The sequence below is a fragment of the Oncorhynchus nerka genome, linkage group LG20 (assembly GCF_034236695.1).
Source record: "Oncorhynchus nerka isolate Pitt River linkage group LG20, Oner_Uvic_2.0, whole genome shotgun sequence".
Taxonomy (NCBI): Eukaryota; Metazoa; Chordata; class Actinopteri; order Salmoniformes; family Salmonidae; genus Oncorhynchus; species Oncorhynchus nerka.
In genome coordinates this window covers 95,118,053-95,142,072 of record NC_088415.1, presented here as the reverse complement: position 1 = coordinate 95,142,072, position 24,020 = coordinate 95,118,053, and the positions used below count along the sequence as shown (strand labels likewise).

The 24,020-nt window shown below is 46.9% G+C and overlaps 1 pseudogene; it reads right to left on the bottom strand.

The window, feature by feature from the left end:
• LOC115117869 (casein kinase I-like) overlaps nt 1–23,445 on the bottom strand; it is a 58,396-nt pseudogene extending 34,951 nt beyond the window's left edge.
• Nucleotides 23,446–24,020: the final 575 nt, after the last annotated feature.

Below are 24,020 nucleotides of genomic sequence, written 5' to 3'. Positions count from 1 at the left end.
TAGGGAATAGGGCTCTGGTCTATAGTAGTACCACTATATAGGGAATAGGGCTCTGGTCTATAGTAGTGCCACTATATAGGGAATAGGGCTCTGGTCTATAGTAGTGCACTATATAGGGAATAGGGCTCTGGTCTATAGTAGTACCACTATATAGGGAATAGGGCTCTGGTCTATAGTAGTACCACTATATAGGGAATAGGGCTCTGGTCTATAGTAGTGCCACTATAGGAATAGGGCTCTGGTCTATAGTAGTACCACTATATAGGGAATAGGGCTCTGGTCTATAGTAGTACCACTATATAGGGAATAGGGCTCTGGTCTATAGTAGTGCCACTATATAGGGAATAGGGCTCTGGTCTATAGTAGTACCACTATATAGGGAATAGGGCTCTGGTCTATAGTAGTACCACTATATAGGGAATAGGGCTCTGGTCTATAGTAGTGCCACTATATAGGGAATAGGGCTCTGGTCTATAGTAGTACCACTATATAGGGAACAGGGCTCTGGTCTATAGTAGTACCACTATATAGGGAATAGGGCTCTGGTCTATAGTAGTACCACTATATATAGGGAATAGGGCTCTGGTCTATAGTAGTACCACTATATAGGAATAGGGCTCTGGTCTATAGTAGTACCACTATATAGGAATAGGGCTCTGGTCTATAGTAGTACCACTATATAGGGAATAGGGCTCTGGTCTATAGTAGTACCACTATATAGGAATAGGGCTCTGGTCTATAGTAGTACCACTATATAGGGAATAGGGCTCTGGTCTATAGTAGTACCACTATATAGGGAATAGGGCTCTGGTCTATAGTAGTACCACTATATAGGGAATAGGGCTCTGGTCTATAGTAGTACCACTATATAGGGAATAGGGCTCTGGTCTATAGTAGTGCCACTATATAGGGAATAGTGCTCTGGTCTATAGTAGTACCACTATATAGGGAATAGGGCTCTGGTCTACAGTAGTGCACTATATAGGGAATAGGGCTCTGGTCTATAGTAGTACCACTATATAGGGAATAGGGCTCTGGTCTATAGTAGTACCACTATATAGGGAATAGGGCTCTGGTCTATAGTAGTACCACTATATAGGGAATAGGGCTCTGGTCTATAGTAGTACCACTATATAGGGAATAGGGCTCTGGTCTATAGTAGTACCACTATATAGGGAATAGGGCTCTGGTCTATAGTAGTACCACTATATAGGGAATAGGGCTCTGGTCTATAGTAGTACCACTATATAGGGAATAGGGCTCTGGTCTATAGTAGTACCACTATATATAGGGAATAGGGCTCTGGTCTATAGTAGTACCACTATATAGGGAATAGGGCTCTGGTCTATAGTAGTACCACTATATAGGGAATAGGGCTCTGGTCTATAGTAGTACCACTATATAGGGAATAGGGCTCTGGTCTATAGTAGTACCACTATATAGGGAATAGGACTCTGGTCTATAGTAGTACCACTATATAGGGAATAGGGCTCTGGTCTATAGTAGTGCACTATATAGGGAATAGGGCTCTGGTCTATAGTAGTACCACTATATAGGGAATAGGGCTCTGGTCTATAGTAGTACCACTATATAGGGAATAGGGCTCTGGTCTATAGTAGTACCACTATATAGGGAATAGGGCTCTGGTCTATAGTAGTACCACTATATAGGGAATAGGGCTCTGGTCTATAGTAGTACCACTATATAGGGAATAGGGCTCTGGTCTATAGTAGTACCACTATATAGGGAATAGGGCTCTGGTCTATAGTAGTACCACTATATAGGGAATAGGGCTCTGGTCTACAGTAGTGCACTATATAGGGAATAGGGCTCTGGTCTATAGTAGTACCACTATATAGGGAATAGGGCTCTGGTCTATAGTAGTCCACTATATAGGGAATAGGGCTCTGGTCTATAGTAGTACCACTATATAGGGAATAGGGCTCTGGTCTATAGTAGTACCACTATATAGGGAATAGGGCTCTGGTCTATAGTAGTACCACTATATAGGGAATAGGGCTCTGGTCTATAGTAGTACCACTATATAGGGAATAGGGCTCTGGTCTATAGTAGTACCACTATATAGGGAATAGGGCTCTGGTCTATAGTAGTACCACTATATAGGGAATAGGGCTCTGGTCTATAGTAGTACCACTATATAGGGAATAGGGCTCTGGTCTATAGTAGTACCACTATATAGGGAATAGGGCTCTGGTCTATAGTAGTGCACTACATAAGGAATAGGGCTCTGGTCTATAGTAGTACCACTATATAGGGAATAGGGCTCTGGTCTATAGTAGTGCCACTATATAGGGAACAGGGCTCTGGTCTATAGTAGTACCACTATATAGGGAATAGGGCTCTGGTCTATAGTAGTGCACTATATAGGGAATAGGGCTCTGGTCTATAGTAGTGCACTACATAAGGAATAGGGCTCTGGTCTATAGTAGTACCACTATATAGGGAACAGGGCTCTGGTCTATAGTAGTACCACTATATAGGGAATAGGGCTCTGGTCTATAGTAGTGCACTATATAGGGAATAGGGCTCTGGTCTATAGTAGTGCACTACATAAGGAATAGGGCTCTGGTCTATAGTAGTACCACTATATAGGGAACAGGGCTCTGGTCTATAGTAGTGCACTATATAGGGAATAGGGCTCTGGTCTATAGTAGTACCACTATATAGGGAATAGGGCTCTGGTCTATAGTAGTGCACTACATAAGGAATAGGGCTCTGGTCTATAGTAGTACCACTATATAGGGAACAGGGCTCTGGTCTATAGTAGTGCACTATATAGGGAATAGGGCTCTGGTTTATAGTAGTACCACTATATAGGGAATAGGGCTCTGGTCTATAGTAGTACCACTATATAGGGAATAGGGCTCTGGTCTATAGTAGTACCACTATATAGGGAATAGGGCTCTGGTCTATAGTAGTACCACTATATAGGGAATAGGGCTCTGGTCTATAGTAGTGCACTATATAGGGAATAGGGCTCTGGTCTATAGTAGTACCACTATATAGGGAATAGGGCTCTGGTCTATAGTAGTACCACTATATAGGGAATGGGGCTCTGGTCTATAGTAGTACCACTATATAGGGAATAGGGCTCTGGTCTATAGTAGTGCACTATATAGGGAATAGGGCTCTGGTCTATAGTAGTGCACTACATAAGGAATAGGGCTCTGGTCTATAGTAGTGCACTATATAGGGAATAGGGCTCTGGTCTATAGTAGTACCACTATATAGGGAATAGGGCTCTGGTCTATAGTAGTACCACTATATAGGGAATAGGGCTCTGGTCTATAGTAGTACCACTATATAGGGAATAGGGCTCTGGTCTATAGTAGTGCACTATATAGGGAATAGGGCTCTGGTCTATAGTAGTGCACTACATAAGGAATAGGGCTCTGGTCTAAAGTAGTGCACTATATAGGGAATAGGGCTCTGGTCTATAGTAGTACCACTATATAGGGAATAGGGCCCTGGTCTATAGTAGTGCACTATATAGGGAATAGGGCTCTGGTCTATAGTAGTACCACTATATAGGGAATAGGGCTCTGGTCTATAGTAGTACCACTATATAGGGAATAGTGTGTCATTTCAGATGCATCCTAGGATTCAATACCATATTCTTACAACCTTCTATTGTCATAATTCACTGACCTGAACTCCCCAGCTGTTTATAGAACCTGTACTCCAGGTGGAGCTGTGGGGCCCGGGACTTGATGGGCTCCTGGAAATGAGAAAAACAACATGAGGGTTTAGAGGATAAGTTTAACCACACAGGATGTTCTGAACAGCTAGCAGAGAGTCGACAGGAAGCATCTTTAGGTCTACGTACAGCTAGCAGAGAGTCGACAGGAAGCATCTTTAGGTCTACGTACAGCTAGCAGAGAGTCGACAGGAAGCATCTTTAGGTCTACGTACAGCTAGCAGAGAGTCGACAGGGAGCATCTTTAGGTCTAGGTACAGCTAGCAGAGAGTCGACAGGAAGCATCTTTAGGTCTAGGTACAGCTAGCAGAGAGACGACAGGGAGCATCTTTAGGTCTACGTACAGCTAGCAGAGAGTCGACAGGAAGCATCTTTAGGTCTAGGTACAGCTAGCAGAGAGTCGACAGGAAGCATCTTTAGGTCTACGTACAGCTAGCAGAGAGTCGGCAGGGAGCATCTTTAGGTCTACGTACAGCTAGCAGAGAGTCGACAGGAAGCATCTTTAGGTCTAGGTACAGCTAGCAGAGAGACGACAGGGAGCATCTTTAGGTCTACGTACAGCTAGCAGAGAGTCGACAGGAAGCATCTTTAGGTCTAGGTACAGCTAGCAGAGAGTCGACAGGAAGCATCTTTAGGTCTACGTACAGCTAGCAGAGAGTCGACAGGAAGCATCTTTAGGTCTAGGTACAGCTAGCAGAGAGTCGGCAGGGAGCATCTTTAGGTCTACGTACAGCTAGCAGAGAGTCGACAGGGAGCATCTTTAGGTCTACGTACAGCTAGCAGAGAGTCGACAGGAAGCATCTTTAGGTCTAGGTACAGCTAGCAGAGAGTCGACAGGGAGCATCTTTAGGTCTACGTACAGCTAGCAGAGAGTCGACAGGGAGCATCTTTAGGTCTACGTACAGCTAGCAGAGAGTCGGCAGGGAGCATCTTTAGGTCTACGTACAGCTAGCAGAGAGTCGGCAGGGAGCATCTTTAGGTCTACGTACAGCTAGCAGTCTCTCGACAGGGAGCATCTTTAGGTCTACGTACAGCTAGCAGAGAGTCGACAGGAAGCATCTTTAGGTCTACGTACAGCTAGCAGAGAGGAGACAGGGAGCATCTTTAGGTCTTACGTACAGCTAGCAGAGTCTCCACAGGGAGCATCTTTAGGTCTACGTACAGCTAGCAGAGAGTCGACAGGGAGCATCTTTAGGTCTAGGTACAGCTAGCAGAGAGTCGACAGGGAGCATCTTTAGGTCTACAGGCAGAGACAGCAGCAGAGAGTCGACAGGGAGCATCTTTAGGTCTACGTACAGCTAGCAGAGAGTCTTTGGGTCTATCAGCAGGGAGCATCTTTAGGTCTCGTACAGCTAGCAGAGAGTCGACAGGGAGCATCTTTAGGTCTACGTACAGCTAGCAGAGAGTCGGCAGGGAGCATCTTTAGGTCTACGTACAGCTAGCAGAGAGTCGACAGGGAGCATCTTTAGGTCTACGTACAGCTAGCAGAGAGTCGACAGGGAGCATCTTTAGGTCTACGTACAGCTAGCAGAGAGTCGACAGGGAGCATCTTTTAGGTCTACGTCGGCAGGGAGCATCAGCTAGCAGAGAGTCGACAGGGAGCATCTTTAGGTCTACGTACAGCTAGCAGAGAGTCGGCAGGAAGCATCTTTAGGTCTACGTACAGCTAGCAGAGAGTCGAGCAGGGAGCATCTTTAGGTCTACGTACAGCTAGCAGAGAGTCGACAGGAGCATCTTTAGGTCTACGTACAGCTAGCAGAGAGTCGGCAGGAAGCATCTTTAGGTCTACGTACAGCTAGCAGAGAGTCGGCAGGGAGCATCTTTAGGTCTACGTACAGCTAGCTAGCTAGCAGAGAGTCGACAGGAAGCATCTTTAGGTCTAGGTACAGCTAGCAGAGAGTCGACAGGGAAGCATCTTTAGGTCTACGTACAGCTAGCAGAGAGTCGACAGGAAGCATCTTTAGGTCTACGTACAGCTAGCAGAGAGTCGACAGGAAGCATCTTTAGGTCTAGGTACAGCTAGCAGAGAGTCGACAGGAAGCATCTTTAGGTCTACGTACAGCTAGCAGAGAGTCGACAGGGAGCATCTTTAGGTCTACGTACAGCTAGCAGAGAGTCGACAGGAGCATCTTTAGGTCTACGTACAGCTAGCAGAGAGTCGACAGGAAGCATCTTTAGGTCTACGTACAGCTAGCAGAGAGTCGACAGCTAGCAGGAAGCATCTTTAGGTCGTACAGCTAGCAGAGAGTCGGCAGGAGCATCTTTAGGTCTACGTACAGCTAGCAGAGAGTCGGCAGGGAGCATCTTTAGGTCTACGTACAGCTAGCAGAGAGTGGGCAGGGAGCATCTTTAGGTCTACGTACAGCTAGCAGAGAGTCGACAGGAAGCATCTTTAGGTCTACGTACAGCTAGCAGAGAGCAGCATCTTTAGGTCTACGTACAGCAGCAGTCTCGACAGGGAGCATCTTTAGGTCTACGTACAGCTAGCAGAGAGTCGGCAGGGAGCATCTTTAGGTCTACGTACAGCTAGCAGAGAGTCGACAGGGAGCATCTTTAGGTCTACGTACAGCTAGCAGAGAGTACAGCTAGCAGGGCAGGAGCATCTTTAGGTCTACGTACAGCTAGCAGAGAGTCGACAGGGAGCATCTTTAGGTCTACGTACAGCTAGCAGAGAGTCGACAGGGAGCATCTTTAGGTCTACGTACAGCTAGCAGAGAGTCGACAGGAGCATCTTTAGGTCTACGTACAGCTAGCAGAGAGTCGACAGGGAGCATCTTTAGATCTACGTACAGCTAGCAGAGCAGTCTCAGCTGGCAGGGAGCATCTTTAGGTCTACGTACAGCTAGCAGAGAGTCGGCAGGGAGCATCTTTAGGTCTACGTACAGCTAGCAGAGAGTCGGCAGGGAGCATCTTTAGGTCTACGTACAGCTAGCAGAGAGTCGACAGGGAGCATCTTTAGGTCTCGTACAGCTAGCAGAGAGTCGGCAGGGAGCATCTTTAGGTCTACGTGCAGCTGGCAGAGAGTCGACAGGGAGCATCTTTAGGTCTACGTACAGCTAGCAGAGAGTCGACAGGGAGCATCTTTAGGTCTACGTACAGCTAGCAGAGAGTCGGCAGGGAGCATCTTTAGGTCTACGTACAGCTAGCAGTCTCTCGACAGGGAGCATCTTTAGGTCTACGTACAGCTAGCAGAGAGTCGACAGGGAGCATCTTTAGGTCTACGTACAGCTAGCAGAGAGTCGACAGGGAGCATCTTTAGGTCTACGTACAGCTAGCAGAGAGTCGACAGGGAGCATCTTTAGGTCTACGTACAGCTAGCAGAGAGTCGACAGGGAGCATCTTTAGGTCTACGTACAGCTAGCAGAGAGTCGGCAGGGAGCATCTTTAGGTCTACGTACAGCTAGCAGAGAGTCGACAGGGAGCATCTTTAGGTCTACGTACAGCTAGCAGAGAGTCGACAGGGAGCATCTTTAGGTCTACGTACAGCTAGCAGAGAGTCGACAGGGAGCATCTTTAGGTCTCTACGTACAGCTGGCAGAGAGTCGACAGGGAGCATCTTTAGGTCTACGTGCAGCTAGCAGAGAGTCGGCAGGGAGCATCTTTAGGTCTACGTACAGCTAGCAGAGAGTCGACAGGGAGCATCTTTAGGTCTACGTGCAGCTGGCAGAGAGTCGACAGGGAGCATCTTTAGGTCTGCGTGCAGCTAGCAGAGACAGGGCATCTTTAGGTCTACGTGCAGCTGGCAGGGCAGAGAGTCGGCAGGGAGCATCTTTAGGTCTACGTACAGCTGGCAGAGAGTCGTACAGCAGGGAGCATCTTTAGGTCTCGTACAGCTAGCAGAGAGTCGGCAGGGAGCATCTTTAGGTCTACGTACAGCTGCAGAGAGTGGGCAGGGAGCATCTTTAGGTCTACGTACAGCTAGCAGAGGCAGGGGGCATCTTTAGGTCTACGTACAGCCAGCAGAGAGTCGGCAGGGAGCATCTTTAGGTCTACGTACAGCTAGCAGAGAGTCGACAGGGAGCATCTTTAGGTCTACGTACAGCTAGCAGCAGAGTCGACAGGGAGCATCTTTAGGTCTACGTGCAGCTAGCAGAGAGTCGACAGGGAGCATCTTTAGGTCTACGTACAGCTAGCAGAGAGTCGACAGGGAGCATCTTTAGGTCTACGTGCAGCTAGCAGAGAGTCGGCAGGAGCATCTTTAGGTCTACGTACAGCTAGCAGAGAGTCGACAGGGAGCATCTTTAGGTCTACGTACAGCTGGCAGAGTCGGCAGGGCAGAGTCGACAGGGAGCATCTTTAGGTCTACGTACAGCTAGCAGAGAGTCGACAGGGAGCATCTTTAGGTCTACGTACAGCTAGCAGAGAGTCGGCAGGGAGCATCTTTAGGTCTACGTACAGCTAGCAGAGAGTCGACAGGGGCATCTTTAGGTCTACGTGCAGCTAGCAGAGAGTCGGCAGGGGAGCATCTTTAGGTCTACGTACAGCTAGCAGAGAGTCGACAGGGAGCATCTTTAGGTCTACGTACAGCTAGCAGAGAGTGGTCTCGTGCAGGAGCATCTTTAGGTCTACGTACAGCTAGCAGAGAGTCGCAGGGAGCATCTTTAGGTCTACGTACAGCTAGCAGAGAGTCGCAGGGGCATCTTTAGGTCTACGTACAGCTAGCAGAGAGCCGAGCAGGGAGCATCTTTAGGTCTCGTGCAGCTGGCAGAGAGCCGACAGGGCATCTTTAGGTCTACGTGCAGCTAGCAGAGAGTCGAGCAGGGAGCATCTTTAGGTCTACGTGCAGCTAGCAGAGAGTCGACAGGGAGCATCTTTAGGTCTACGTACAGCTAGCAGAGAGTCGTCTACGATAGCCAGCAGAGAGCCGCAGGGAGCATCTTTAGGTCTACGTGCAGCAGCAGAGGTCGGCAGGGCAGCAGTCTCTACAGCGAGTCAGGGAGCATCTTTAGGTCTACGTACAGCTAGCAGAGAGACGACAGGGAGCATCTTTAGGTCTACGTACAGCTAGCAGAGTCTCGACAGGGAGCATCTTTAGGTCTACGTACAGCTAGCAGAGAGTCGACAGGGAGCATCTTTAGGTCTACGTACAGCTAGCAGAGAGTCGACAGGGAGCATCTTTAGGTCTACGTACAGCTAGCAGAGAGTCGACAGGGAGCATCTTTAGGTCTACGTACAGCTAGCAGAGAGTCGACAGGGAGCATCTTTAGGTCTACGTACAGCTAGCAGAGAGTCGACAGGGAGCATCTTTAGGTCTACGTACATGTAGTAGTATCAGGGGTTGGGCGATTTTACGATGGCATCATCTATCGTTGATGGTGAATCACGATGTCACAAAGGATGGTTTAGCATACCGTAGAACGTCAATTAAACAGTCTCAAATAGCAGAATGTCCCTTTAAATGGCCGGGCAACGACACACATTTCAGCAAACAAACGCCTGTTTTAACCAAATTCTGGGGTCTAAATGAATAGCTTACGAGGTTTAAGGTTTGATTTGTTACAATACTCAGTAATGGCTTGAAAAAAATATGGCAATCATCCATTTTTGTTGCCAGAAAGAAAATTCTAGCCATCTAGCTGGATCTCTTGGTGTCTGTGTGCGTCTGTGTGCGTCTGCGTGCGTCTGCGTGCGTCTGCGTGCGTCTGCGTGCGTGAGTCATGCATGTCTATGGTGTACTATGTATGCGACCTGAGCCACTTTGGTTCTGAAATCACCATCACACACTTATGAATCAAGATTAACTTTACATTTTGTTTGCAGATTGTTTGAGCTCATAATGTATCAATGTTTATAGTTTACAAATTAGCTATGACATAAACATATATATATATATATATATATATATATATATATAGCACAACTGTGGATTTCACACCTTTACACCTCAAAGTCAAGGTTTCGACCGCTTGGAAGTTAATGAGCTGCCTTTGTCCTCCCGCCGTGACCATGCAGTACGCCTCGTAAAAGTGCAATGGTCAACCCAGCACATCTAAAACAAAACCACAATATACACTGATTTGTTTAAAGCAAAACTATAAAAACTATTGCCAACGGTAAACCTGAACAAGTTACTAAATAAATAAAGCCTAAAGAAAATGAGAATGAAAATAACCTAAATTAGTGCAAATGTCAAGTTAGACAGAATCTTTTATAAGTCCCTCAAACTCCACTCTTGACCTCTTAGTCAGTCTTCCCCTCTAATCAGGGCCTGATTTAGACCTGGGACACCAGGTGGGTGATTCCCCTCTAATCAGGGCCTGATTTAGACCTGGGACACCAGGTGGGTGATTCCCCTCTAATCAGGGCCTGATTTAGACCTGGGACACCAGGTGGGTGATTCCCCTCTAATCAGGGACTGATTTAGACCTGGGACACCAGGTGGGTGATTCCCCTCTAATCAGGGACTGGTTTAGACCTGGGACCCCAGGTGGGTGAGTCCCCTCTAATCAGGGCCTGATTTAGACCTGGGACACCAGGTGGGTGATTCCCCTCTAATCAGGGACTGGTTTAGACCTGGGACCCCAGGTGGGTGAGTCCCCTCTAATCAGGGACTGATTTAGACCTGGGACACCAGGTGGGTGATTCCCCTCTAATCTGGGACTGATTTAGACCTGGGACACCAGGTGGGTGATTCCCCTCTAATCTGGGACTGATTTAGACCTGGGACACCAGGTGGGTGATTCCCCTCTAATCAGGGACTGGTTTAGACCTGGGACACCAGGTGGGTGATTCCCCTCTAATCAGGGCCTGATTTAGACCTGGGACACCAGGTGGGTGATTCCCCTCTAATCAGGGACTGGTTTAGACCTGGGACCCCAGGTGGGTGAGTCCCCTCTAATCAGGGACTGATTTAGACCTGGGACACCAGGTGGGTGATTCCCCTCTAATCTGGGACTGATTTAGACCTGGGACACCAGGTGGGTGATTCCCCTCTAATCTGGGACTGATTTAGACCTGGGACACCAGGTGGGTGATTCCCCTCTAATCTGGGACTGATTTAGACCTGGGACACCAGGTGGGTGATTCCCCTCTAATCAGGGACTGGTTTAGACCTGGGACACCAGGTGGGTGATTCCCCTCTAATCAGGGCCTGATTTAGACCTGGGACACCAGGTGGGTGATTCCCCTCTAATCAGGGACTGGTTTAGACCTGGGACACCAGGTGGGTGATTCCCCTCTAATCAGGGCCTGATTTAGACCTTGGACCCCAGGTGGGTGATTCCCCTCTAATCAGGGACTGATTTAGACCTGGGACACCAGGTGGGTGATTCCCCTCTAATCAGGGACTGGTTTAGACCTGGGACACCAGGTGGGTGATTCCCCTCTAATCAGGGCCTGATTTAGACCTGGGACCCCAGGTGGGTGAGTCCCCTCTAATCAGGGACTGATTTAGACCTGGGACACCAGGTGGGTGATTCCCCTCTAATCTGGGACTGATTTAGACCTGGGACACCAGGTGGGTGATTCCCCTCTAATCTGGGACTGATTTAGACCTGGGACAACAGATCAACCCCCCTCCTGTCTCTGCCAGGTCCTGTCTCGTACAACAGATCAACCCCCCTCCAGTCTCTGCCAGCTCCTGTCTTGTACAACAGATCAACCCCCCTCCTGTCTCTGCCAGGTCCTGTCTCGTACAACAGATCAACTCCCCTCCTGTCTCTCCCAGGTCCTGTCTCGTACAACAGATCAACCCCCCTCCTGTCTCTGCCAGGTCCTGTCTCGTACAACAGATCAACCTGTCTCTCCCAGGTCCTGTCTAGTACAACAGATCAACCTGTCTCTCAGGTCCTGTCTCGTACAACAGATCAACCCCCCTCCTGTCTCTGCCATGTCCTGTCTCGTACAACAGATCAACCCCCCTCCTGTCTCTCCCAGGTCCTGTCTCGTACAACAGATCAAACCCCCTCCTGTCTCTGCCAGGTCCTGTCTCGTACAACAGATCAACCTGTCTCTCCCAGGTCCTGTCTCGTACAACAGATCAACCCCCCTCCTGTCTCTCCCAGGTCCTGTCTCGTACAACAGATCAACCCCCCTCCTGTCTCTCCCAGGTCCTGTCTTGTACAACAGATCAACCTGTCTCTCCCAGGTCCTGTCTCGTACAACAGATCAACCCCCCTCCTGTCTCTCCCAGGTCCTGTCTCGTACAACAGATCAACCCCCCCTCCTGTCTCTGCCAGGTCCTGTCTCGTACAACAGATCAACCTGTCTCTCCCAGGTCCGGTCTCGTACAACAGATCAACCTGTCTCTCCCAGGTCCTGTCTCGTACAACAGATCAACCTGTGTCTCCCAGGTCCTGTCTCGTACAACAGATCAACCTGTGTCTCCCAGGTCCTGTCTCGTACAACAGATCAACCTGTCTCTCCCAGGTCCGGTCTCGTACAACAGATCAACCTGTCTCTCCCAGGTCCTGTCTCGTACAACAGATCAACCTGTCTCTCCCAGGTCCTGTCTCGTACAACAGATCAACCTGTGTCTCCCCTGTCCTACAACAGATCAACCTGTCTCTCCCAGGTCCTGTCTCGTACAACAGATCAACCTGTCTCTCCCAGGTCCTGTCTCGTACAACAGATCAACCCCCCTCCTGTCTCTCCCAGGTCCTGTCTCGTACAACAGATCAACCTGTCTCTCCCAGGTCCTGTCTCGTACAACAGATCAACCCCCCTCCTGCCTCTCCCAGGTCCTGTCTCGTACAACAGATCAACCCCCCCTCCTGTCTCTCCCAGGTCCTGTCTCGTACAACAGATCAACCCCCCTCCTGTCTCTCCCAGGTCCTGTCTTGTACAACAGATCAACCCCCCCTCCTGCCTCTCCCAGGTCCTGTCTCGTACAACAGATCAACCCCCCTCCTGTCTCTCCCAGGTCCTGTCTCGTACAACAGATCAACCCCCCTCCTGCCTCTCCCAGGTCCTGTCTCGTACAACAGATCAATCCGAATACCCGAGCAGACAAGGTGAAAGATCTGCCTGTGCGCCCTTGAGCAAGGCACTGAACCCTAATTTGCTCCAGAGGTTCCATACTATAGCTGACCCTGTGCAACAACACACTTCACTGCACTTATCTGTAGTGTGACAAAACATTTTTTTATAATCAGGTAGAACAGAAAACCAGTTGTACTCCGGACCTCATAGGGTATTGAGTCAGCTATCCTCCCAACCCTCTGACATTTGAGTGCCAGCGGTATAAAAACCCCTGCATTAGGCTTCAACCAGCCATATGTACCCCTTGACCCACCCCCTTGACCCACCCTGGCCCCAACCCTTTGACCCGCCCTGGCCCACCTCGGCCCCTTGACCCACCCTGGCCCCAACCCTTTGACCCGCCCCGGCCCGCCCCGGCCCCTTGACCCGCCCTGCCTAGACCCCTTGACCCGCCCTGTCCCTGGCCCCGACCCCTTGACCCTCCCTGGCCCCTTGACCCTCCCTGGCCCCTTGACCCTCCCTGGCCCCTTGACCCTCCCTGGTCCCGACCCCTTGACCTGCCCTGGCCCCGACCCCTTGACCCGCCCTGGCCCCGACCCTTGACCCTCCCTGGCCCCGACCCCTTGACCTGCCCTGACCCCCTGGCCCGCCCCTTGACCCTCCCTGGCCCCGACCCCTTGACCCGCCCTGGCCCCTTGACCCTCCCTGGCCCCGACCTCTTGACCCGCCCTGGCCCCTTGACCCTCCCTGGCCCCGACCCCTTGACCCGCCCTGCCCCCACTCTCTCATTCACAAACCCATGTTAAGTAATGGGTATTAAGGCCCTGGAAGCTGTAATGCATGCATGTTCTTTTTCATAATGAATTATATAACTGTAATCTGTTTGAGGTAAATCCAACCCTCAGATCAGACTCATGAGAGAGAGAACAGATAGAGAGCTAGAGATGAGTCGGAACTATTCCTAAAAACAGTCCCTCAAAATCGGTTTTCCGATTAATCATTTCTTTATTTCATTATTAATTTATTAACAAAATCAATTTCAATCACGGTGTACCTCATTCTCAATATAGGCTAGGTGCAGTAGGTCAGATTGTCATCACCTGCCCTGGACCAATAGCTGACAGGCCCTGTCAATACTTCATTTAAACCAACAATATTTATCATTGTAGTGACAATATTTATCATGTAGTGACTTACGAGGTAGAGTTTAACTAGAAACTGTCATGCAGCTTGACGACATGAACAATGAAAGACGACGCAACTCTACGAGGATCTAGCACAGACGACCCCGTCTGACCTGGCCCACGGGGCCACAGGCGACCCCGTCTGACCTGGCCCACGGGGCCACAGGCGACCCCGTCTGACCTGGCCCACGGGGCCACAGGCGACCCCGTCAGACCTGGCCCACGGGGCCACAGGCGACCCCGTCTGACCTGGCCCACAGACGACCCCGTCTGACCTGGCCCACGGGGCCACAGGCGACCCCATCTGACCTGGCCCACAGACGACCCCGTCTGACCTGGCCCACAGGCGACCCCGTCTGACCTGGCCCACGGGGCCACAGGCGACCCCGTCTGACCTGGCCCACGGGGCCACAGGCGACCCCGTCTGACCTGGCCCACGGGCCCACAGGCGACCCCGTCTGACCTGGCCCACGGGGCCACAGACGACCCCGTCTGAACTGGCCCACAGACGACCCCGGGGCCACAGACGACCCCGTCTGACCTGGCCCACGGGGCCACAGACGACCCCGTCTGACCTGGCCCACGGGGCCACAGACGACCCCGTCTGACCTGGCCCACGGGGCCACAGACGACCCCGTCTGACCTGGCCCACGGGGCCACAGACGACCCCGTCTGACCTAGCCCACAGGGCCACAGACGACCCCGTCTGACCTAGCCCACAGTCAGAATAATGGTGCATTATTAAAGGAGCAGAGTGATATTTGAGGCAGACACACTCTGGGGCCATACTGAAGGAAGCTCTGGGGCCATACTGAAGGAAGCTCTGGGGCCATACTGAAGGAAGCTCTGGGGCCATACTGAAGGAAGCTCTGGGGCCATACTGAAGGAAGCTCTGGGGCCATACTGAAGGAAGCTCTGGGGCCATACTGAAGGAAGCTCTGGGGGCCATACTGAAGCCATACTGAAGCTCTGGGGCCATACTGAAGGAAGCTCTGGGGCCATACTGAAGGAAGCTCTGGGGCCATACTGAAGGAAGCTCTGGGGCCATACTGAAGGAAGCTCTGGGGCCATACTGAAGGAAGCTCTGGGGCCATACTGAAGGAATCTCTGGGGCCAAACTGAAGGAAGCTCTGGGGCCATACTGAAGGAAGCTCTGGGGCCATACTGAAGGAAGCTCTGGGGCCAAACTGAAGGAAGCTCTGGGGCCATACTGAAGGAAGCTCTGGGGCCATACTGAAGGAAGCTCTGGGCCATACTGAAGGAAGCTCTGGGGCCATACTGAAGGAAGCTCTGGGGCAGACACGCTCCGGGGCCATACTGAAGGAAGCTCCGGGGCCATACTGAAGGAAACGCTGTATAATAACAAGCAGGGATTATTAGAGCTAGATGACATAATGGCAGATTAGATGATTAATCTAATGACAGTCAGTACATGCTGCTGGAATATGAACCAGAGCATTACTCATCTGGGAAGCATTACCAGTGAAACAAAAAGTTGAATCACAGTCTAAGGTAGGACCTGTGTACCACTTTTAAAATGTAACTAGTAAGATTTAATGGAAGGGAAAAATATGTTCTGACGTGCAATCGCAAAGGTTCCAACCTCACTATTCACTAAGTAATAAAACTGTGTGTGTGTGTATATGTACACATATTTTCCTACATTATCAGGACCAGAATGTCCCGACAAGACACCAGAATGTCCCGACAAGACACCACAATGTCCCCGACAAGAGACCAGAATGTCCCGACAAGACACCAGAATGTCCCGACAAGACACCAGAATGTCCCGACAAGACACCAGAATGTCCCGACAAGACACCAGAATGTCCCGACAAGACACCAGAATGTCCCCGACAAGAGACCAGAATGTCCCGACAAGACACCAGAATGTCCCGACAAGACACCAGAATGTCCCGACAAGACACCAGAATGTCCCGACAAGACACCAGAATGTCCTGACAAGACACCAGAATGTCCCGACAAGACACCAGAATGTCCCGACAAGACACCACAATGTCCCCGACAAGACACCAGAATGTCCCGACAAGACACCACAATATCCTGACAAGACACCAGAATGTTCTGACAAGTCAGGAAAACAATCAACAAAAGTCAGGATCTTTTTCAATGCTATTTCAGGCTTCAGTTTAGGGTTCCGGAAAACAGGATTTTGAATGGGAACACGTGTGTGTTAGTCGGTAATGGCTTTTGGCCGTTAAAATTAATAAACCGATCAATATCACCACCGATAAATCTACGATAATCGAGAATTTCAATAAGAATTTTTTCTACAGCTGGCCATGCCCCGATCAACAGCCACAGCAACTTGCCCAAGCCTCCCCAATTCTCCTTCACCCAAATCCAGATAGCTGATGTTCTGAAAGAGCTGCAAAATATGAACCATTACAAATCAGCCGGGCTAGACAATCTGGACCCTCTCTTTCTAAATTTATCTGCCGCAATTTTTGCAACCCCTATTACCAGTCTGTTCCAACCTCTCGTATTATATGAGATCCCTAAAGATTGTAAAGCTGCCGCGGTCATCCCCCTCTTCAAAGGGGGAGACACTCTAGACCCAAACTGTTACAGACCTATATCCATCCTGCCCTGCCTTTCTAAAGTCTTCGAAAGCCAAGTGAACAAACAGATCACCGACCATTTCGAATCCCACCGTACCTTCTCCGCTATTCAATCTGGTTTCCGAGCTGGTCATGGGTGCACCTCAGCCACTCTCAAGGTCCTAAACTATATCATAACCGCCATCGATAAGAGACAATACTGTGCAGCTGTATTCATTCACCTGGCCAAGGCTTTCGACTCTGTCAATCACCACATTCTTATCAGCAGACTCAACAGCCTTGGTATCTCAAATGACTGCCTCGCCTGGTTCACCAACTACTTCTCAGACATAGTTCAGTGTGTCAAATCGGAGGGCCTGTTGTCCGGACCTCTGGCAGTCTCTATGGGGTGCCACAGGGTTCAATTCTCAGGCCAACTCTTTTCTCTGTATACATCAATGACGTCGCTCTTGCTGCTGGTGATTCTCTGATCCACCTCTACGCAGACGACACCATTCTGTATTCTTCTGGCCCTTCTTTGGACACTGTTAACTAACCTCCAGATGAGCTTCAATGCGATACAACTCTCCTTCCGTGGCCTCCAACTGCTCTTAAATGCTAGTAAAACTAAATGCATGCTCTTCAACCGATCGCTGCCCGCACCCGTTCGCCCGTCACTATTCTGGACGGTTCTGACTTAGAATATGTGGACAACTACAAATACCTAGGTGTCTGGTTAGACTGTAACCTCTCCTTCCAGACTCACATTAAGCATCTCCAATCCAAAATGAAATCTAGAATAGACTTCCTATTTCGCAACAAAGCCTCCTTCACTCATGCTGCCAAACATACCCTCGTAAAACTGACTATCCTACCGATTCTCGACTTCGGCGATGTAATTTACAAAATAGCCTCCAACACTCTACTCAGCAAATTGGATGCAGTCTATCACAGTGCCATCCGTTTTGTCACCAAAGCCCCATATACTACCCACCACTGCGACCTGTATGCTCTCATTGGCTGGCCCTCGCTACATATTTGACGCCAAACCCACTGGCTCCAGGTCATCTATAAGTCTTTGCTAGGTAAAGCCCCGCCTTATCTCAGCTCACTGGTCACCATAGCAGCACCCACCCATAGCACACGCAAGTCATATAAGTCTGCTAGGTAAAGCCCCGCCTTATCTCAGCTCACTGGTCACCATAGCAGCACCCACACGTAGCACGCGCTCCAGCAGGCTTTTCTCTCTGGTCACTGATCTTCCCAATTTCGTTTGCAATTAGCATATATTATTATTATTATTTATATATTAGCATATATTATTATTTATATATTAGCATATATTATTATTATTATTTATATATTAGCATATATTATTATTTTTTATTATTATTATTTATATATTAGCATATATTATTATTATTATTTATATATTAGCATATATTATTATTATTATTATTATTTATATATTAGCATATTTTATTATTATTATTTATATATTAGCATATATTATTATTATTTATATATTAGCATATTTTATTATTATTATTAATATATTAGCATATATTATTATTATTTATATATTAGCATATATTATTATTATTTATATATTAGCATATTATTATTATTATTTATATATTAGCATATATTATTATTATTATTTATATATTAGCATATTATTATTATATTAGCATATTTTATTATTATTATTTATATATTAGCATATATTATCATTATTATTTATATATTAGCATATATTATTATTTATATATTAGCATATATTATTATTATTTATATATTAGCATATATTATTATTTATATATTAGCATATATTATTATTATTATTTATATATTAGCATATATTATTATTATTTATATATTAGCATATTTCTAACAAATTCACTATTACTTGTTTAATTTTAAAGGGCTTTTTAAATTTTATTTTGGTGCCCACTTCTGTACGAAACTGTAATAGCTTAAATCCCGGAGTGAGAGAAGGACGGTATGGATACCACCACACAGGCTTTTACTGTTCGTTACTCGTCTTGTTGGCTGAGGAAAAGTACATGTGGACATTTATACTAACAAGAAAAAGTACATTTATTCTAACATGGGCAAAGTGTGAGGAAAGGACACACGTCATTGCCAACTGAACTTGCATGTTCTGTTCATATCAATTACCATAATCTAAAACGTGATTTCTGTCATTCTGAGCACCACGGGTAGACACCCTAAATCAGGTTACGCAGTCATGCATATGGGTCCAGTAAATGTATGAAATGTCCGGGAAATTAAAATGCTGCCGGTCAAATGTCCGACGTCACATGGTCCTACTAGAAACCCTGGCGTGTGTGTATCTGTTAGTGTTAGTCTCACCAGTTTGATGGCCACATATTCATTAGTGTACAGGTTCTTCCCAGGCGAAGCTCTCCAAAGTTCCCACAGCCAATCTTCTTCCCAACCCGGAAGTTCGGGCCCACCATGAGCACCCCAGAGTTGCTCCCCGAGCTGCGACTGCTATGCCCCGACCGGCTCCCTCCAGACTTTGACATCCTCTTCCCTTCCTCTGCCTCCCCCTTCCTCCTCCTCCTCCTCCTCCTCCTCCTCTCTTGTCAAAGTCCATAAGTTTGTGGTACCCTGGTCTCTCCACGATCACTCCACTGCCATGCAGTCCTCAGAGCCGCCAAAACATCCACCAGACCGGCAGGGGGGCGTGGAGGGGAACAGAGCACCTCACACTGAGCAGGGGGAAGTCCTGAAAGTGTGTCTGCATATCATTTACATTTAGCCTATGGACCTCAACGGTTGAGCTGATAACTACTAATTAAGTCAGCAATAGTGAGAGTACAGATCTGGTGAACTGATCCGGATCGGGCAGCCGTCTTCACGGTCTCTCCGCACCTGGTGGTCTGGATTTGGGAATCTCACCCTCTCTTCTCCAATCACCAGCAACAAAGCTGTATCTCAACACAGGACTGGACTCACAGGCTCACACAAACAAAGCAGACTATCCTAGCTAAAAGGTAGGAAGAAAGGCTCTCCTAGCTAAAGGTAGGAAGATGCTCCTGGCTGTGTGGTTGATGTGGGCGTCGTCCTCCAGCGCCCACTCCTGGTGAGGTTGTGAATGCGCAGTCATTCCCAGCAGTCTGATAGACCTGGTGGAGAGGTGGTCTGGGAACTCTGATTGGACCAAGACAGACAGGCTAACAAAGCAGCTCTACCTCTCACTGAAGAACACCTGGGGAAAGAGACAACGAGACAGAACGTTAACCAACCAAATCTGGGGATACTGAATTAATCTACGGGTTGGCATGCACACATAAAAGGCTAAGAATGCTATAGTAAAAGGCTAACAATGCTATAGTAATAGGCTAACAATTCTATAACTCCAGGCTAACAATGCTATAATTCTTCAACCATGTGACAACATAGTTCTCGTAAATAAATGCATTATTGGTTTAGTTTTGTTGGTGAATTAACTTTCAGAAGAAGGGTATTAGTTTGTTATCCTAAGTACCGTGTTGTCCTCAGGAATCATTCCAGGAAGCGACTTCTTGTGAAACTAAACGATAAACTAAATTTGCTGATAACTACAATAACAAACAGTGCTGTATTAATCCAGGCTAACAAACCCACATTCATCTGAATCAGGCCTAACTTCTACCACATCCAGTCAACAGGCATGGCTACGTCCTCAATCGGCCCCTATTCCCTATGAGCCCTGGTCTAAAGTAGTGCACTATGTAGGGGATAGGGTGCCATGTGGGAAACCTCCCTCCCACGACAGAGCTGTCTTCCAGATATAGGCCCTACACACAGACATGTGATTTCTACTAACTGTTGTCTGAGCACAAGCTTGAACTAAACCCATCAACTAGAGAGTCTGAGGTCAGGTGAACAAATGACCAAAGAACAGAAATCACTAGAAAAGGTATAGTTGTCTCTTAATAACACCAAGCACAGCAGTAAAATACCAATGTCAACACAAACCTTTCACTGGGAAGTTAAAAAAAAAATAAAAAAATAAAAAACAACAGAGCAAAACTTTAACCAAAATCTACATTTTCCTGATTGGTTAGCTAATTCTTTAAAAAAAAAGAGATTAGATAATCCAGGACAGAAGAAGTCTTGCATGTCGAAAGACCCCAGAGCATCTAAAGTCTGATCTTTAGAAACGAGAGCCCATCCTGCAGTTACACCTGTATCAATTTCACAGTGGTGGACAGAGAGGAACAAGGCCTCCATATAACCTCTTGACAGACAGAGAGGAACAGGGTCTCCATATAACCTCTTGACAGACAGAGAGGAACAGGGTCTCCATATAACCTCTTGACAGACAGAGAGGAACAAGGCCTCCATATAACCTCTTGACAGACAGAGAGGAACAGGGTCTCCATATAACCTCTTGACAGACAGAGAGGAACAAGGCCTCCATATAACCTCTTGACAGACAGAGAGGAACAGGGTCTCCATATAACCTCTTGACAGACAGAGAGGAACAAGGCCTTAATTTAACCTCGACAGACAGAGAGGAACAAGGCCTTAATTTAACCTCGACAGACAGAGAGGAACAAGGCCTCCATATAACCTCTTGACAGACAGAGAGGAACAAGGCCTTAATTTAACCTCGACAGACAGACAGACAGAGAGGAACAAGGCCTCCACATAACCTCTTGCTTAAGACATAATACATCTGATCGGTTGAGACGGATTGAGTAGCAGGGTTGGAGTCAGTTCCATTTCAATTCCAGGCCATTAAGGAAGTACACTGAAATTCCTGTTCAGTCGGAACATTTGAAATTGGGTTAACTTTCTGAATTGACTGGAATTGAAATGGAATTGACCCCAACCCTGCAGAGTAGAATCATCACAACACCACAGTATGACTCAAATGCAGACCTCGCTCCAAGTGCAGCGGATGTCTGTGGTGTGCAGCAACCCTGCTACATCCAGCCGAGTAGGCCTTACTCTAGAGAAGTATGGGGTTACTTCATATACCACATTTCAGACTGTTTAGGACCCCTAGGGCTGGGAAGACACCAGTATCGTGATACTTATTAGTATAGTGGCAAGGAAACAAAACACGAAGCGGCATTAACTTCGTTGGGAAAACAGCCCTAATGTTGGAAACAAACATAATTATGTTTGCACCCAGAATCACGTTTATTTCCCAAGCTATCACACCGAATATTCTTACATACAGCGGTTTTCAAAAGGACCATAAAGTTCATTTTTGCCATGGGGGGTTCACTGGTATGTCACAGCCCTACATGACTCTGTTGGTTTCAGATCAGAATAAACAAGAGCACTGCCAGGGGAATCCACCGTCTTCATTAAGCCTCTAAATGTAATATCTATGTGGTTTAGGAATAAGACTGTGTAGTAATCAGACTTCAGTGCTACTGCCAGTGGGGTATCAGCCAAAATAAGGCTTTAGACAAGAGAGTGGCATGGGCAAAGGCTGGGGAGTAGATTCTAGGAGAATAGTACAGTTCTTGCTAAAACATTGTGATATGTTTACAAGCCTACCTACAGTCTAGCGACCTACAGCTTTGAAACTACAGTAGCTAGCTAGTTTGCAAGTATGAATATACTAACACAGACAGCAACCAAACAAGTAACTATTAAACTCAATACTACCTAGATTAGCTTGATTATCAGTAGATTGCATCTAGGTAGCTGGAAAACACTCTTACTGTAAAGGTTTTGGTCATAATAGGCGAGTTAGCAATCGACTTATGTCCAAGATAACTAACTAGCACCTGGCTAGCCTAGTTAGTCAAAAGTATTGTGTGATCTGTGCGTGTCTGTTTGGCATTACCGATACAACATTGTATTAAACAAGTTATTAAAACCTGACTTTATTCTCTTTTTTTTATTACCCAGGTAATATATCGTATGGGGATGTGTTTACACAGGTTCAACAAGCTAACCACGGCTAGATAAACTAGCTAGGCCTGAAAACACTTCACCTGTTCTCCTAGTTACATATTGTTATGTTACCTAACGACAGCCAGCTAAGTTAGCAAGCTGCCTTCCCGTCCTGGCATTGTTGTCGTAGTTGACAATGGATTATATAACAGCTATAACGTTACAATTATAAAAAGCAAAAGTATAAGATTTAGCTAGGGGGTTTTGGCAAAGAATGTTCACGTTAGGGTTAGCAGTAACTGGTTGTCGCGGCTAAAGTTAGTTAGCCACCAAGCTAAAGTTAGTTAGCCACCAAGCTAAAGTTAGCTATGAAAAGGCAGATTCATTTGCACTCACTCACTGTATACTCACTGTATATAGACTTTTTGTTTTCTTTTGTTCTACTGTATTATTGACTATGTTTTGTTTAGTCCATGTGTAACTCTGTGTTGTTGTATGTGTCGAATTGCCACGCTTTATCTTGACCAGGTCGCAGTTGTTCTCAACTAGCCTACCTGGTTAAATAAAGGTGAAATAAATCACCTTTTGGTTAACTAAATGTTATCAAGCTGTTGCTACGTCCAAACCAAGTAACGTTAACTTAGTTAGCCAGTGACCTGCAATCGGATGTCTAGTTAGTTAACCAACCCATCAAAAAATGCAATTACAGTAATATGTACATTTGTCTTTTGCTAACTAGCCTAGCCTGCGGTAGATAATCACAAGAGTCAGGAAGTTAGCTGGAACTAGCAGGTGATTTGTTGTCGCTGTGGCCCCAGAGAGGCAACTTTTATACGGTGAATTTTTCGATGGTAAATTTAAAAAATAAAAAGGTGTAAATAAAAAATTAAAATACATTTTATGTTTAAAATGAGCAACAACATTAATATTTCCCCCAAGTACAAAAAAATAATAATTTATAATAATAACACGGCAACTCCTTAATCCGTAACTTTACCGTGGAGAACGATATGCACATTTCCTTCAACACATCAACATATTTTTGGGGGCAAAACAAACGAAGAGACTAAATCGTTTACCTTCTCCTGTTCTGTTTTGTTTTAAGACACGGAAAATTCCAAATGTATAGTTTATGTGATTTTCTTCAATTTCCTCCTCTCTCTCTCTCCCTCCTTGCCTGTCGTCTCTTTGGCTAAATCTCGCCACTGCCGGTAAAAAAAAAGAAGAAGGCAACAAACCGAACAGGACATTTTGCTGCAGCGCCGCTGTTCATCACCGGTCCAACGTGGTGCCACCATAAGGATTAGCCACAAAATAGTGGAATAAAAGTCTCACATTGAAACTGATCTACACAGATACTCTACAAAAATGGTGGAATAATGTCATATTTGGACTAGATCATGCTAAACCAGGTTGGAATGTTGTGTTATATAGCTATATAAATTAGGTTGGAATGTTGTGTTATATAGCTATATAAATTAGGTTGGAATGTTGTGTTATATAGCTATATAAATTAAATAATTTGACAATAAACAATACAAACAAGTTATAATTCCACTTTGGCTGTATTAAACTGCATAATTGTATTGTTTTTTTTTCATATCTTCACTGTAGAGCCTAGCCTATGGAGTCTGTACACATGAAATGGGGTATCAGCCTACTCAGTGACACCCACAGAACACAACTATTAGGAGAATGTTCCATCAACAGCATACACAGAACAGGGTTCCCATGTTCTCAGGATGTAAAGATATTACTGTTCTAGAC